Here is a 12,792-nt window from a genome sequence, read left to right as displayed (position 1 = left end):
TTGATAGCAAGTTCCCACATAGCTCAGTCTCCACACTGGTCTGAACAACAATGTGGAGAATCTGTATTATCTATCTCCCCCCACTCTCCCACCCCCTCCTCAGTTTCTCTTGGGACCCCAGCATGATGTGTACCTGAGCAGAGAATTCGCACATACCCATGTAGGCATGCTCTGGGCTAAGTCCAGCACTTTCTAGAAATAGAGTCTTGAAGCAATGAAAGAATGACAGACACAACAGATACCATGAATTCCTCGTTAAAGAGATTTCCAAGAAAGGACGCAGAATTCTTCTGGGTGGTCAGTGTCTCTAAGTGTTTAAGTTGCAACTTGCAGTTTAATCTGTTTTGGGGAAGGTTCTTTGACTGCATCCCCCTCCACTCATGTTTTCCCCATCCCACTCCCTTCTCTGTTCTTGCCCTGTGACGACTGCCCAAGAAGTCAACCCTGCTTCCCACCTCCACTGCTTTTCTTCCCCTCTTCCTTCACCATGAAAGAAAGATTTCTCTCTGGTTCCCACGGAATCTCCAGCATTGGTTTCTGATGCCCGAAAGTATGTCCAGGAATACTTACCTGTGTGGTATGTGTGCACCACTTGTACATGTATGTGACACTCTTGGTCGCCGTGACTCATGTTAATGGTGGGAAAATGCCACCGGAGAACTTGGCTTTGTTGAGACTTTCCCAAACCAAGTTTACGTCAGTGAAGTGTGTTCAGTTTCACATACATGTGGCTGCCCAGTGCTCTTGCATGCAGACTTTACCATGTTTCTAAGGACGGGCTTGGGAAGAAACAAATGGGGAAAGCTTAAGCGTGAAGCTGATGAGGGCAGCTGGCAAAGCTGTTTTGGCTTGTTTAGGCTTCACATTGTGCATTTGTCTTGTGCTGCTTTCTCAAGATACTGTGCTGTTGCATTTACTGTTGTGAGTTTTTGTGGTGTCTGTTATATTTATTTGTGTGTCTACAGTGTGCTGATGTTTTCCTCTCCCTGCTCTCTCTCTCTCTCTCTCTCTCTCTTTCTCTCACCGCCTCCGTGGTGGACACCATGCTTCCTCTACTTAACTGGACCTTCCACTTCATTTCTGTAGGTAGAAGTAAAGGTAGAGATGATTTTATTTTTCTCATTATAACTATCAATCTGCCTTCTGCAATATTCATGCCTCCAGGGGGAATTGTCGATTCTGATGAATACAGTCCAGATTATAACTGAGTGCTTTTAACAACAACTAAACAAATAAATAAATAAAAAGCCAATGCTATCATTTCCCTTCAGTGCACTTCATGTTCGGTGGTTGGGGTTCATTCCGAGTTGGCCTGCCTCCCTCTGAATCCAGGATGGGACTTTATCCATTATGACGTGCTATTTCTAGCAGAAACGGGGGACTCTGAAAGTAGTTATGCAGAACTATTTCACTTAAATGTGGAATTGTCTGAGATTCTGTCCCGGTCAGTGTTCAGAGGAACAGGGGAGATATGAGATGCCATGCTGTTGTTTCCATTCCTGGAGACACCTGGAATTGAGACAGCATCTGTGAGGGGAGGATGATAAGAAAGGGGAGAGGAGTGGTGTATTGCTTTAAATTTAATGTGAAATTTGGGGGATTCGTATGTATTGCTGTTTTATCTTCTGTGTTTCCTGCATTTGGGGGAGTAGAAATGTCCTGACTGGGGTCAATGGGCTAAGAAGGGTGGGACTGAGAAGAGCTGTGTAAGGACACGGGAATGACAGTGCCCTCCATCGGAAGAGCATGGAGAAAGGTAACACTGGACTGTCACTTCCAAAGTCTACCTTTGCCAGGTAGGCAGGGAACAGGAGAGGCGCAGAGAGGGTGGGCTTGCTCCAGTGCTCTGACCGGGCTTTCAGCATCACACCTTTGGGGAGAGCACAGCTCACTCCTTCACTCAGTCAAAGCTGTCGGAGACCCAAGCCCAAGAACATGGCTCACCAGCTCAAGTTGGATTAGCTGGGCAGCAGCGAAGGGAGAGTTGAACTGATAAATTATAAATATGAATCTACGTCCGGTTCTCTTCTCTTCCCTCCTCACTCTCCAGCCCTATCTCCGTGGAGCTGCGTACCGCTGCTTGCTGCAAAGACTGGCAAATCACAGGAATAGGAAATGTGAATTCTGGCGTGAGGATGCTGAAGGGGCTGACAGCTCACTGAACGTGCTGATTTGACTCGGGTCTGAGAACGGGCCATCTCTCTTTTGAGTTTTATGCTTTTCTGGATTTTTCAAGTTATGTATGGTTACCTTGGAAGCAGTTTGGGTCTTTCCACTTTGAAGTCAGCTGATTGCCTATTCTTTTTACACTAACCACAGGAGGGCTCATTTTCAGAAATTTGTCACGGGGAACCCTTACCGCATTATGAGCTTGGAGCCTTTGGAAAGGAGGTGGGAAAGGGAGAAGAGGCAGAGGAAGGCTGAGTGGAAGCAGACATCTGTGTCTGCCCCTTCCGCTTCTCTGCTTCGTTCAACCAGAGGCTGCCAGAGATCTCCTCAGAGGCAAAGCCTTACCAATCCTTTCCGAGGACTCAGCCCTTCTGAAGCATGTAACTGTGTGTCCTCTGCCCCTCTTCTCACTGGCGTCTGCGAGAATACACAAGAGGGAGTCTTCCTGTCTTCTTCCCTTTCCCCGCCTCCAAATCTCTCCTTTTCTCTCTGTAATCCCCTAAACCGTCCCATAAGATAGATCTTCCTTGCTTTTGCACCTGGGTACCTTCTTTTCTTTCTCTGGCTACTGCTGCTACCTCTGAGCATGCCCTTTGTACCAGCAACTGTGCCCTGTGCTTTCTACATCTTATTGTCCTTAATCCCCACACCTGTTGTATAAGGTAGGTGATGGTGTTACCGCGGCTTTATGGAGAAGTACAAGGCTCAGAGAGCTATGTTTGCTATGTCAGTTGGCTACTAAGTGGAAATGAAACTCAGAATCTGGGCCCCTAACCTCTGCTCCTATGGCCTGTCTTCGATCCGAGGATGCCTTCCACGGATGTCCCTCCCAGCTGCTTTCCTGGCATGGACCTGTCTCAGGTTCCAGCCTGCCACTTTGCATTCTCTGTAACACAGGTCCCTGTAAATATTCCACTGCTGTGACCTCAGTGTGTCTAAGTTAACCTTCGTATCAGCTTCCCTTTGCAACGTCCCAATTTTCGTTCATGGTGCCTCGGTCTCCTCATCACCCAGACTTGAAAACCAGGAATCGCGTTCTATCCTTCCTGAACTTTTCTGTGTCCTGGGTGACCAGTTGAGAGATCTTACTGAGATTCTCCTCTGGATTATCCCGTGCATCTCTACTGTCAACACCCTCATTCAGTTCCCAGGTAGCCCTTATTTGATTTTTGCCCAAGCCTCATTCGTCCTCCTGCCCCTTCCAGGCTGTCCAGTAACTGAGAACTACTTACGCTCTGCTGTCCTCCACCTGGGATGCAGAATTAGCTATCTCACTTTCGAAGTCGTCCCTAAGATGGCCTAGTGTACCTTTAATCTTCTCTCCTGTTAATCTTAGATGCAAAATTGTACCCCAAATAGGGTACCGCGAAACCTTCCTGGACCTTTCCTCTTCTGCTAGCTTTACTGATTCTCTTTCTCTCTCCGGTAACCACTCCTCCTCACCTTTGTTCTGCCCATTGAAATCGCACAGAGATTTCATTTCCTAGTTGTTGCTGTCTGTCCTTGAGTGCTGTATTCGGAGGTGAGCTCGCACTTCATATATCTCTCTAATATTTTCTATTAGGGTTACTGGGGAGCTGGACCACTCCACTCTGCAAGATGGGCAAGGATGTGGAAGGCAAACATATTCATTTGTTAATGTCCAGATGTGTGTAGCATTGTAGGGTGCATGTGGAAGGGACTCAAATCTCTAATCCTTCTTAGTCTGCTGTCAATCATCTTCCTAAAAGTGAAAATAAAGCAAAATTAAAGTTAAATCGGATCATGTAGCTCATCTGTTCAAAAGCTTTTGAAGGATTCTCATTGTATAATTGTCAGTGTGCCTCCCCAGCTTTATTTTCTATAATACTTTCCACTGCACACTCTCACCCCTGCCGGCCCCCTGTCTCCTGAAGTCAACAACTCACTCTGCCTGAATTCACATTATGGTTTCCTGCCTTTAGTCTTTGGCCGGGGCTCTGCCCTCTTTCTTGAATGTCCTTGGAATTCCCTTCCTCTCCTTATCACACGTTAAAGCCAAGCCTCCTAGGTGTGGCAGACTTGGTGCTTCTGTTACCGAAGTTCCTCGCCAAAGTTCCTTCAATCCAATTTACTTGTGTGTTTCGGGCAGCCTCTCCCTACAGGACAGAGGCTGCATCTTGGTCATTTCTGTTACTTACACTGCATTTAGCTCCGTATTTGGTCCAGAATTGTACACCAACCAGTGTCCCTTATCACTGGCCTCCTCAGCCTCACAACTGCCTGAGCCAAGAAGCCCCAGTGGGTCATGGACTGAGGCCAAATGTTGTGGTTCCACTTCTCTCCTCACCCAGGCCTTCTCTTGGCCCTGTGTGTGCAAATGACAGAGGGCAATGGTCCCAGATGGATTGCATCAGAATAAAAGCAGGAAAAGTCTTTGGATTTATTCTTAGGAGATTGTCAGAGGAAAGAAAGCCTCAGATCTTGTCATTCTTCAAAGCTGAGCAGCAAAGCAGTGAGAGCAGAATGGAAAGAATCATGACGTGAAATCTACGAGACAGAGTGGGATGTATGTGTATACGTACAGGCTGTGATGGTCATCGCCACATTCAGGAAGCCTTTGGGCTGCCCTGAGCCAAAAGCCATTCTGACTACTAGGAAGTGACTGAGTAGGGGAGGTACACAGCAACCCGCCTTGGTCAGCTTTTTGGACCTGATTTTGACAGTCTTTGTTTAAATGTTGAGTGTGTTTTAGCTTCTATCCTCTTTTTCTTATGGACTTAGGGATTGTCCATTCTGGGTTAGGCAAATATTTTTCCTTGAAACTGCACCTGGGGTAGATGTTGCAGACTCCATGTCAACAGGGGCCTGATAGGTGTCATCCAGGAGCAGATCCCGTGTAAGAAAAGTCCTGGTGTGAGATCAGCAACAGAGAGAGGCGGGGAGCACACATCGCGTCAAGGGCGGTGGGCTCTGCTCTGCTCTTGCTAGTTGCTGCCACAAAGAATGCATGCCCAGTGTCCCGAGATCCTCAAGAAAAGCCAGAAGTGGATTTATAAAAATATATAAATATAAATAAATATAAAAATTTATAAAAATATAAGTTTATATATTTATAAGTATATAAATATAAATATATGTAAACTTTATAAATATAAATAAATATAAAAATTTATAAAAATATAAGTTTATGGCATCTTTCATTTTAAGTACATATGTATATATATATATATGTATATATGAACACACTGTAGGCCACAAGCTACAAGCTTTTGACCTTTGGCTTGAGGAAGAAGGAGTAAGATTTCTCACGGAACGTCAGTGGTGGGAAGCAGTCACTGGCAGCAGCCTTGATTCCATTTCTCTTTGCCTGTAGCAGCGGTCAGGGAGCAGGAAACTTTCCTACCCTCAGCACTGCTGCCGGGGAGCCCGATCCACGTGTTGGGTGAAGTTGTTTTTATTAAGCAGGGTAGGCATGCTTGTGGAGGGCACGACAAATGCTGAGAATGACCAGGAAGAGCAGTCACAGACTGCAACAATGGCCAAGAAGTTTTCATGAATTTTAAATCCCGAGGGCAGCGGAGGGTGGCATTTACTTTTCTTTTTTCTTTTTTACAGAGCCCTTTATTACTGGACTAGAGAGTGTTGACCCCAAGATCTACTTTAATCTGTTAGAACTTAAAGATCTCTTTCAATTTATTTGCATGTATTTTTCCCCATGTAGATTTGATCATTTGCCTTCCAGTCCTGAACTAGTCAATATTGGCCAAACTAGAAGGAGATAATCAAGCTACATGAACTCGAATGTGATTCCATATAGATTGTATTTTGCTGATAATAATATTAAGAAAGCTGGTTTGAGGAGTTGAGCCCTCTCTAGTCCCTGCTAGGACCAGAAAGCCCTGCAAAGAAGTTACTGTTTTGATAGCCAACTGTTTATGCAAATTAGTGAATGCAATGCCACTACTAATTATGAAAATAAACTCATCTGTGCTCTATAAATACCTAATTATAATAAAATAGGGGCAATATTACATTTCCATCTCTTGCCTCATCTCTTTCTCATCTACCAGTGATCTGTCCTCTTGACAATGAATAAAATCACTTTGTTTTTTTTTAAAGAAGCCTGTTTTTCCTGCCTCTTTCCCCCCCTTCTAAGGTTTTGAAAGTCTGCGGGGGAAAATAGATTTATTTTCAACATAGAAGTAAAATGGCCTGATTTTAGCAACTCTGTGTTTTTGACATTGATGTCTTTGAAATTGTGCTTTAAAAATATGAAGTGTTTATTTTAAATTTCCTCGTTTAGAAATTTTTCATTGGACAGTGAAGACTTTTTTTGAGAACAGTTGTTCTTGGAGTTTTTTTTTTTTTTTAAATGTTAATGTGAGCAGATTTATTAGTAAAATGTGTGATGGATCAATGGGATGTTTCAGTTAAATTCCAATTGACCACATCAAGGAAAATATTGCTCAGATTTCCAAGCAACATGGTTATTTCCTTCTCAATTATCAATTTGGATTAATTGATTATGCACAGATTTTATATCTGTGTGTGTATATATATCATAAAACACTTTCTCCTTGAACTTGAGTAGTGCTCTGCTTGTATAGCCTTTAATCAAACAAAGTTGGTTGATCTTAGAGGTATAGACTTTAATCAAACCGAGTTGGTTAATCTTAGAGGATAGATAATTTTCAACTGTAGATCTCTAGGTAGACCCACATAAACTTAACTGATAGCATCGACAGGTAAAGGATCTTTTGAATTCAATTGTGACATGCTTACGCCACATCCTTTTATAAAGCGAGAATCCAGAAGGGTAACGTGGTAGAAAAAACATTTGATAAGAAAACAAGCAAATGTGTTGCCTTGTGTGCTTGGGCTTGTACATGTCATGGACTATTTCTCTGGTGTGCAGGGAAGTGTAGTGTATCTGGGTGTAGGTATAATTTCTTCACATACGTATTTACAGGTTTATCATGGTTGAATGTGTTCTTGCATGTGGCTTGCATACGTAGTATACTGAAAAGAATACAGTCCAGGGAGCCGTGCCTCTGAATTTAGCGTATTGTCTGCTGTAACATCAGGAAAGTGATGTTTAGTCACCATTCGGCAAATACTGACAGAGAGCCAACGATGTGCTGGGCCAGGACCAGGTGCTGAGGACACAGGACAAGCTACGCAGACATGGGCCGGGCCTCCGACACCTCGGTGACGGTCCACAGCAGTATGAAAATGGCTTTCGGATGTAACAGCTACCTCACATCCTAAAGTTTTAAATAAATTCAGTGTTCAGCATATTCATGTATCTGTAATTTTATGAATTTATCTTGAAGGGAAACTGTCAGGTAATACTTGAGTTCAAATCGCCCACCCTTTAAATTCTCCGATGCTGGGAAGAGAATATTCTTTGCGGGTGAACAAGCAGGAATTTTTTATTTTTTCATTTGCTCGCTTATTGGGAGAGAGCACACACGGTGTAATATGTTAAGTTCACACTCAAGAGTACGCTTAAATATTTAACCTGTATACGCCCCTGTCAGTGCCCACCCCCCCCATAAGGTTCTGTCCTGCTACTTTCTGTCCCTTATTTTTAATATAGTGTTCTCCACTCCAAAGCTCTGCATATCCATGTAGAAATCTACCAGCAGGCAGGCTCCAGAGTGCTTTCGTTTTCATGAAGGAAGGCTAGCCTTGTGAGAAAGGAAGGCAATTGTGATTTTTATTGTGTGTCAACAGAGTCACGAATGTTGTCATTCGGGGAGGTGTGTAGCTTTGCTCTGTCTTTGATGGCACTCGGATTTCCTTCTGCACAAAGAGAACATCTAATTGATATCATTGGGCTTTGCTTTTCTTTTTTTCCTAAGGCATTAGTGGCTAGTAGAACAGCAGAGGTAGAAAGGACCATATGCTTTGTAAAAAGCCAGACTAATAACACTTTTTGATGGACATCTGATTTTTAAAAGTGCGGCATCTTTCATTAAAATTTACGTGTGAAGGAAGGGCGGGCGCGGTGACATGAAAGCTAATGCAGCTTGCGCGTCTTGACATAATAACAATCACAAGAAACTGGAGATCCCAGATGGCAGCTTGGCCTTTGCCATCCTTTTAATAAGCTACTAACTGCTAATTATTTCACTCTTTGGGGCAAGTTAATTTACTGTTGACTCTTAAAGAGATACTGCTCTTTTTTTCCCTCCGTTGCCAAAATCAGAGCCCTTTCACCTCGAGCTGTTGCAAGTGCTTCCCTGCGGGTTGAAAGCTTGTCAGCTGATGGTAACAATGATGGCAAGTACTGGGGCAGAAAATGTTCCTTAATAAATAATATTTTCTCGCTTTCTTTGAATTTAGAAAATATATATATATTTTTAAATGCGCTTGGCTAGGGATCCGTTGTGTGTGTGTACATGCATGTGTGTAAAAGCAAGAGATCAGGGACCCATACAGGGAGAGGATCTGAAATCTGGAGCCTGTTTTAGAGTGAAAGAACAGCTGCCTTTTAAATGGTTGCTAATTCTGACAATTAATGCTGTTTTGTGAGTGTGTGATTTTCTGTGATAGCGGTGAGGAGGGATGATGGTGTGTAATAGCTCACTTCCTAAGCGTTATGGTAATGTAGCGCACTGATGAAAGACAGCGGGGTCCGCGTGTTCTGGAGCCCTTTTGAATGAAGAGCCTGCAGAACATGCTTTTTCTGGGTTTCAACTTCCTTAGGATGATTTCGTATTTTAGCACAGGCGCAGATTATTAAATAAGTGTGCAAGTGGCCTTGGATGCATCGGGAGTGTTTGGAAAAGATCCTTGTTTGCAACGAGCTGTCTGACAATCAAAATATTTACTTAAAGATAAGCTAATGACTGTGTCTTGCAAATGCTTGCGGATCCATTATTGAAATGAGAGTCAGTTCTTTGGCTAGATACTATCTGGAACTAGATCTCAAACCTCAAATACTATTGGGTGTGGATGTGTTTGTATTATAATTCTCTCAAAACAAAATAACTTGGGTGTTAGACAACAAACAGAGGTAAGAAAATTTCTTAACCCATTTTCTTTCTTATTTATTTATTTGACAGAGAGAAATTACAAGTACACTGAGAGGCAGGCAGAGAGAGAGAGAAGGAAGCAGGCTCCCTGCTGAGCAGAGAGCCCGATGCGGGACTCGATCCCAGGACCCTGAGATCATGACCTGAGCTGAAGGCAGCGGCTTAACCCACTGAGCCACCCAGGCGCCCCTCTTACCCATTTTCTTAAGCTGAATTAAGTGTGTTACTATGATCAGTTGTACCTTGCTGCTCTTAAGAATTAGGAAACTTGGGGCACCTGGGTGACTCAGTGGGTTAAAGCCTCTGCTTTCGGCTCAGGTCATGGTCCCGGGGTCCTGGGATCGAGCCCCGCGTCGGGCTCTCTGCTCGGCGGGGAGCCTGTCCCTCTCTCTCTGTTTGCCTCTCTGCCTATTTGTGATCTCTGTCTGTCAAATAAATAAAATCTTTAAAAAAAAAAAAATTAGGAAACCAGGGCGGGGTTGGGGGAGCACGTGGGTGGATCAGTCGTTAAGTGGCTGCCTTCAACTCAGGTCGTGGTCCCAGGGTTCTGGGATCAGAGCCCATATGGGGCTTCCTGCTGGGTGGGAAGCCTGCTTCTGCTTCTCCCGCTCTCCCTGCTTGTGTTCCCTCTCTCGCTCTCTCTCTCTCTGTCAAATAAATAAATAAATAAAATCATTAAAAAAAAAAAAGAATTACTAAACAGTGGGGCACCTGGGTGGTGTAGTCGGTTAGGCATGTGACTCTTGATTTCAGCTCAGGTAGTGATCTCAGGGTTGTGAGATGGATCCCTGCATCTGACTCTGTGCTCAGTGCGAAGTCGGCTTGCCCCTTTCTCTCTGCTCCTCCCCCTACTTGTTCCATCTCGCTCAAATAAATAAGTAACAAATAAATAAAATATTTAAAAAAAAAAGAATTGCTGAATGGTTTAAAATATGCATTGAAAAAACACATTTTCCAACTCTTGGTGAGATCTCTGAACATCTGTGAGTTTTGTAGGGTACTATCTTGTCTCAAGTGACTTGTGTGTTGTTTCTCAGTTGATGGGAGGACTGTGGAAATCAATCAAACACTAATTAACTTGCTTATTGTTTAAGTCTAGAGGAACTGGACACATTTTAAGTGTTATATTTCTTTAAAACTAGTGCTTCACCTGATTTCAAAATAACCCCAAGGAAATATACCAGCGTGTGTGTGTATTTGGGGAGGTTTTGTCATCTTTCAGAATCTGATATTATACAGTGTGTTCAGCCAGATTGCCAACTTCTTAAAGAATTTTGAGAAATGCTAATAATATTCCAAGAAAAAAAAAAGCACTGAGAAAAATAAGTTCTCAAAACATAGGTTGAAGACAAAATGAAACATTGTTTTTTGACCGTAAGACTTCTCAGCGCCTTTGTTATGACAATGAAAGTTATACATTGTTGAGAAAGAAAATGTAGTTTTCAAAGTTACCCAAATTTATGTGATGTGAAATCTTTTTTGTTTTTTTTTAATAATTTACATTTTGGATGAGGAGAGCTAGAATTAAAACTGGTGTTCAGTTGAGAAACTTGGGACAAGATAATTCTCGAGTCTTTTTCAAGTCTAATATTATAAGTTGTCGCGTCTCTAGAATTTGAAAGAGGCTTTTGGATTGGCTTTACTCAAGAATCTTCGTAACTGCATTTTCTGTTTTGATTGGGAATAGTTTTTTGGAGGGATTAGTTTCAATAGGGAAATTACTGCTTCCTGGTAAAATGCATAACACAGATGTTAAAACAACTGCAGTTTTAAAGACACTAGTCTTGTTAACACACTTCCAGTTTGTATTACCTAAGTAGTCCGACGGATATCTATCCACTGTGTGTAAACAGCGTTCCTGATAAATGGCCTGCTTCACTGCAGGAAGGGCTGATCTCAGCATAAGAGGAGAAAATTACTGGGAACTTTAAGTTTTATTTGCTTTGAAATTTGGAGCTGGTGAACAGTCCTTGTGGTTATCAGTTTATTGCTAAGACCATTCATCCGAACACTCTGAGAGTTTGACTATCGATGCCTTTTTTTTTTTCCCCAGTGAACACATAGGTAGAAGACATTCTTCCCAGAAAGAATGACTTGTACTGTGTTTAAGAATCATTGGCTCAACTAAGGATTTTGTGGGCTCTCTCACTGCAAGGCAGAGGCCTTTGTCCTATTTCTGTGCTGTCCTTTCAGCATGAAGTGGCTGCCGTTGGTCATCTGTTGTGGGCCATTCACCCGCGGCTCTTAATCTGGTTATGGAGACATAGTTTGCTGAGCCAGCCAGACCCTCCCCGAGTGACCACTAATGACCATTTACAAATGTCTTGGCCAAAATTGTTATGGGATGGGTGACATTCCCAGTTCTAAACTAATTGATCCAGGTGGTAGTTGAGCCTCGAACACCCGACATCCTGGTGTGAATAACTCTAATGCAGGGTCAACATTTGGTATAAAAAAAAAACCCTGAGATACGTGTCAGAAGACTAGTTTGGGATGCTGGGGGAGAAAACAGGACAGATCAGAGCGCTGAGGTTAGTGCTTGACCTTTACGAGGTATACAGCCTTGTTAAGCCTTATTATCCCGGTAAGTAAAATGGGAACAGCAATACTACCTACTTCATAGCGTGGCTGGGAACCACTGAGACAATGTGTATAAAAGGCTTATGTCTGAGCTTGGATCTGACATTAAAAAGACATTAGTTATCACGAACATTAGCAACAAACATTAGTTATCAACATCATAATAAATACATCTCATCAGTATCACCATAGATCTGAGAATTTGGAACAAATTAATCTTTTTAACTTTCCACGTCTTTGCCTGTACAGTGCCTACTTGGTGGGTTGGTTCTGGACAGTAACTGATATCATGCAGGTGAAGTGCTCTGCAAATTAAAATGGCACCATGCAAGGGGGAGCTAGTAGTCCACGAGGACATACGCTCCACATAAGTAAGGGCGGTACGTGTGTTCGTGACCGTGGCATGTCCCACACCTGTAACACTGCCTGCCTTGTGGTAGAAAGGACTCGGTGAGTGTTTGCTGGATGGGTGTTAGAAATCACTGAACTAGTTAGTAACTCTTAGCAGATTTCAGAAGCATGGACAGATCCAAGTTTCCTGTGATTTCCATTTTACTTTCAGTGGGAGGTCTTTGGGCACTTCCTTTGCAAGAGGCAACTGTTGGCCTCTTCCTTGAGATCCTCCTATACTACTCATAGAAAAAGTAATCCCAGGGGGCACCTGGGTGGCTCAGTTGTTAAGCATCTGCCTTCAGCTCAGGGCATGATCCCAGGGTTCTGGGACCGAGCCCCACCTTGGGCTCCCTGCTCAGCAGGAAGCCTGCTTCTCCCTCTCCCACTCCCCCTGCTTGTGTTCCCTCTCTTTCTGTCTCTCTGTGTCAAATAAATAAATAAAGTTAAAAAAAAAAAAGTATTCCCGATAAAGCCAGTGTGCTCTTTAGGTGTTAGATGGATATGTTTGCTCTTGTTGTGTGCACAGAGAGCTAAGGGATTTCGTTACGTTCCTTTGATGAAACTACGTGAGCCACGAAGAAAACAAACGCATTTGGTTAAGAGCTAGTTTATAAAAAAATGCTGATCTACTTCCCCAGAGTTTAGGAGC

At 43.1% G+C, this 12,792-nt stretch overlaps 1 protein-coding gene across 32 annotated transcripts in view; it reads left to right on the top strand.

The window, feature by feature from the left end:
• Nucleotides 1-12,792, top strand: part of NRXN3 (neurexin 3) — a 1,559,048-nt gene that overhangs the window by 118,305 nt on the left and 1,427,951 nt on the right. The window contains exon 1 of one of the 32 annotated variants that reach the window (XM_059373619.1): nt 1,093-1,098. The exons of the other annotated variants lie outside the window; for them this stretch is intronic. The gene's annotated coding sequence lies outside the window, so the exon portion shown is untranslated. Of the gene's footprint in view, nt 1-1,092; nt 1,099-12,792 lie in introns of those variants that run through there. 32 annotated transcript variants of the gene reach the window in all.

The sequence above is a fragment of the Mustela nigripes genome, chromosome 13 (assembly GCF_022355385.1).
Source record: "Mustela nigripes isolate SB6536 chromosome 13, MUSNIG.SB6536, whole genome shotgun sequence".
NCBI classification, from domain to species: domain Eukaryota; kingdom Metazoa; phylum Chordata; class Mammalia; order Carnivora; family Mustelidae; genus Mustela; species Mustela nigripes.
The sequence above is the reverse complement of the archived record's forward strand: the minus strand, read 5'-3'. Positions and strand labels throughout refer to the sequence as shown.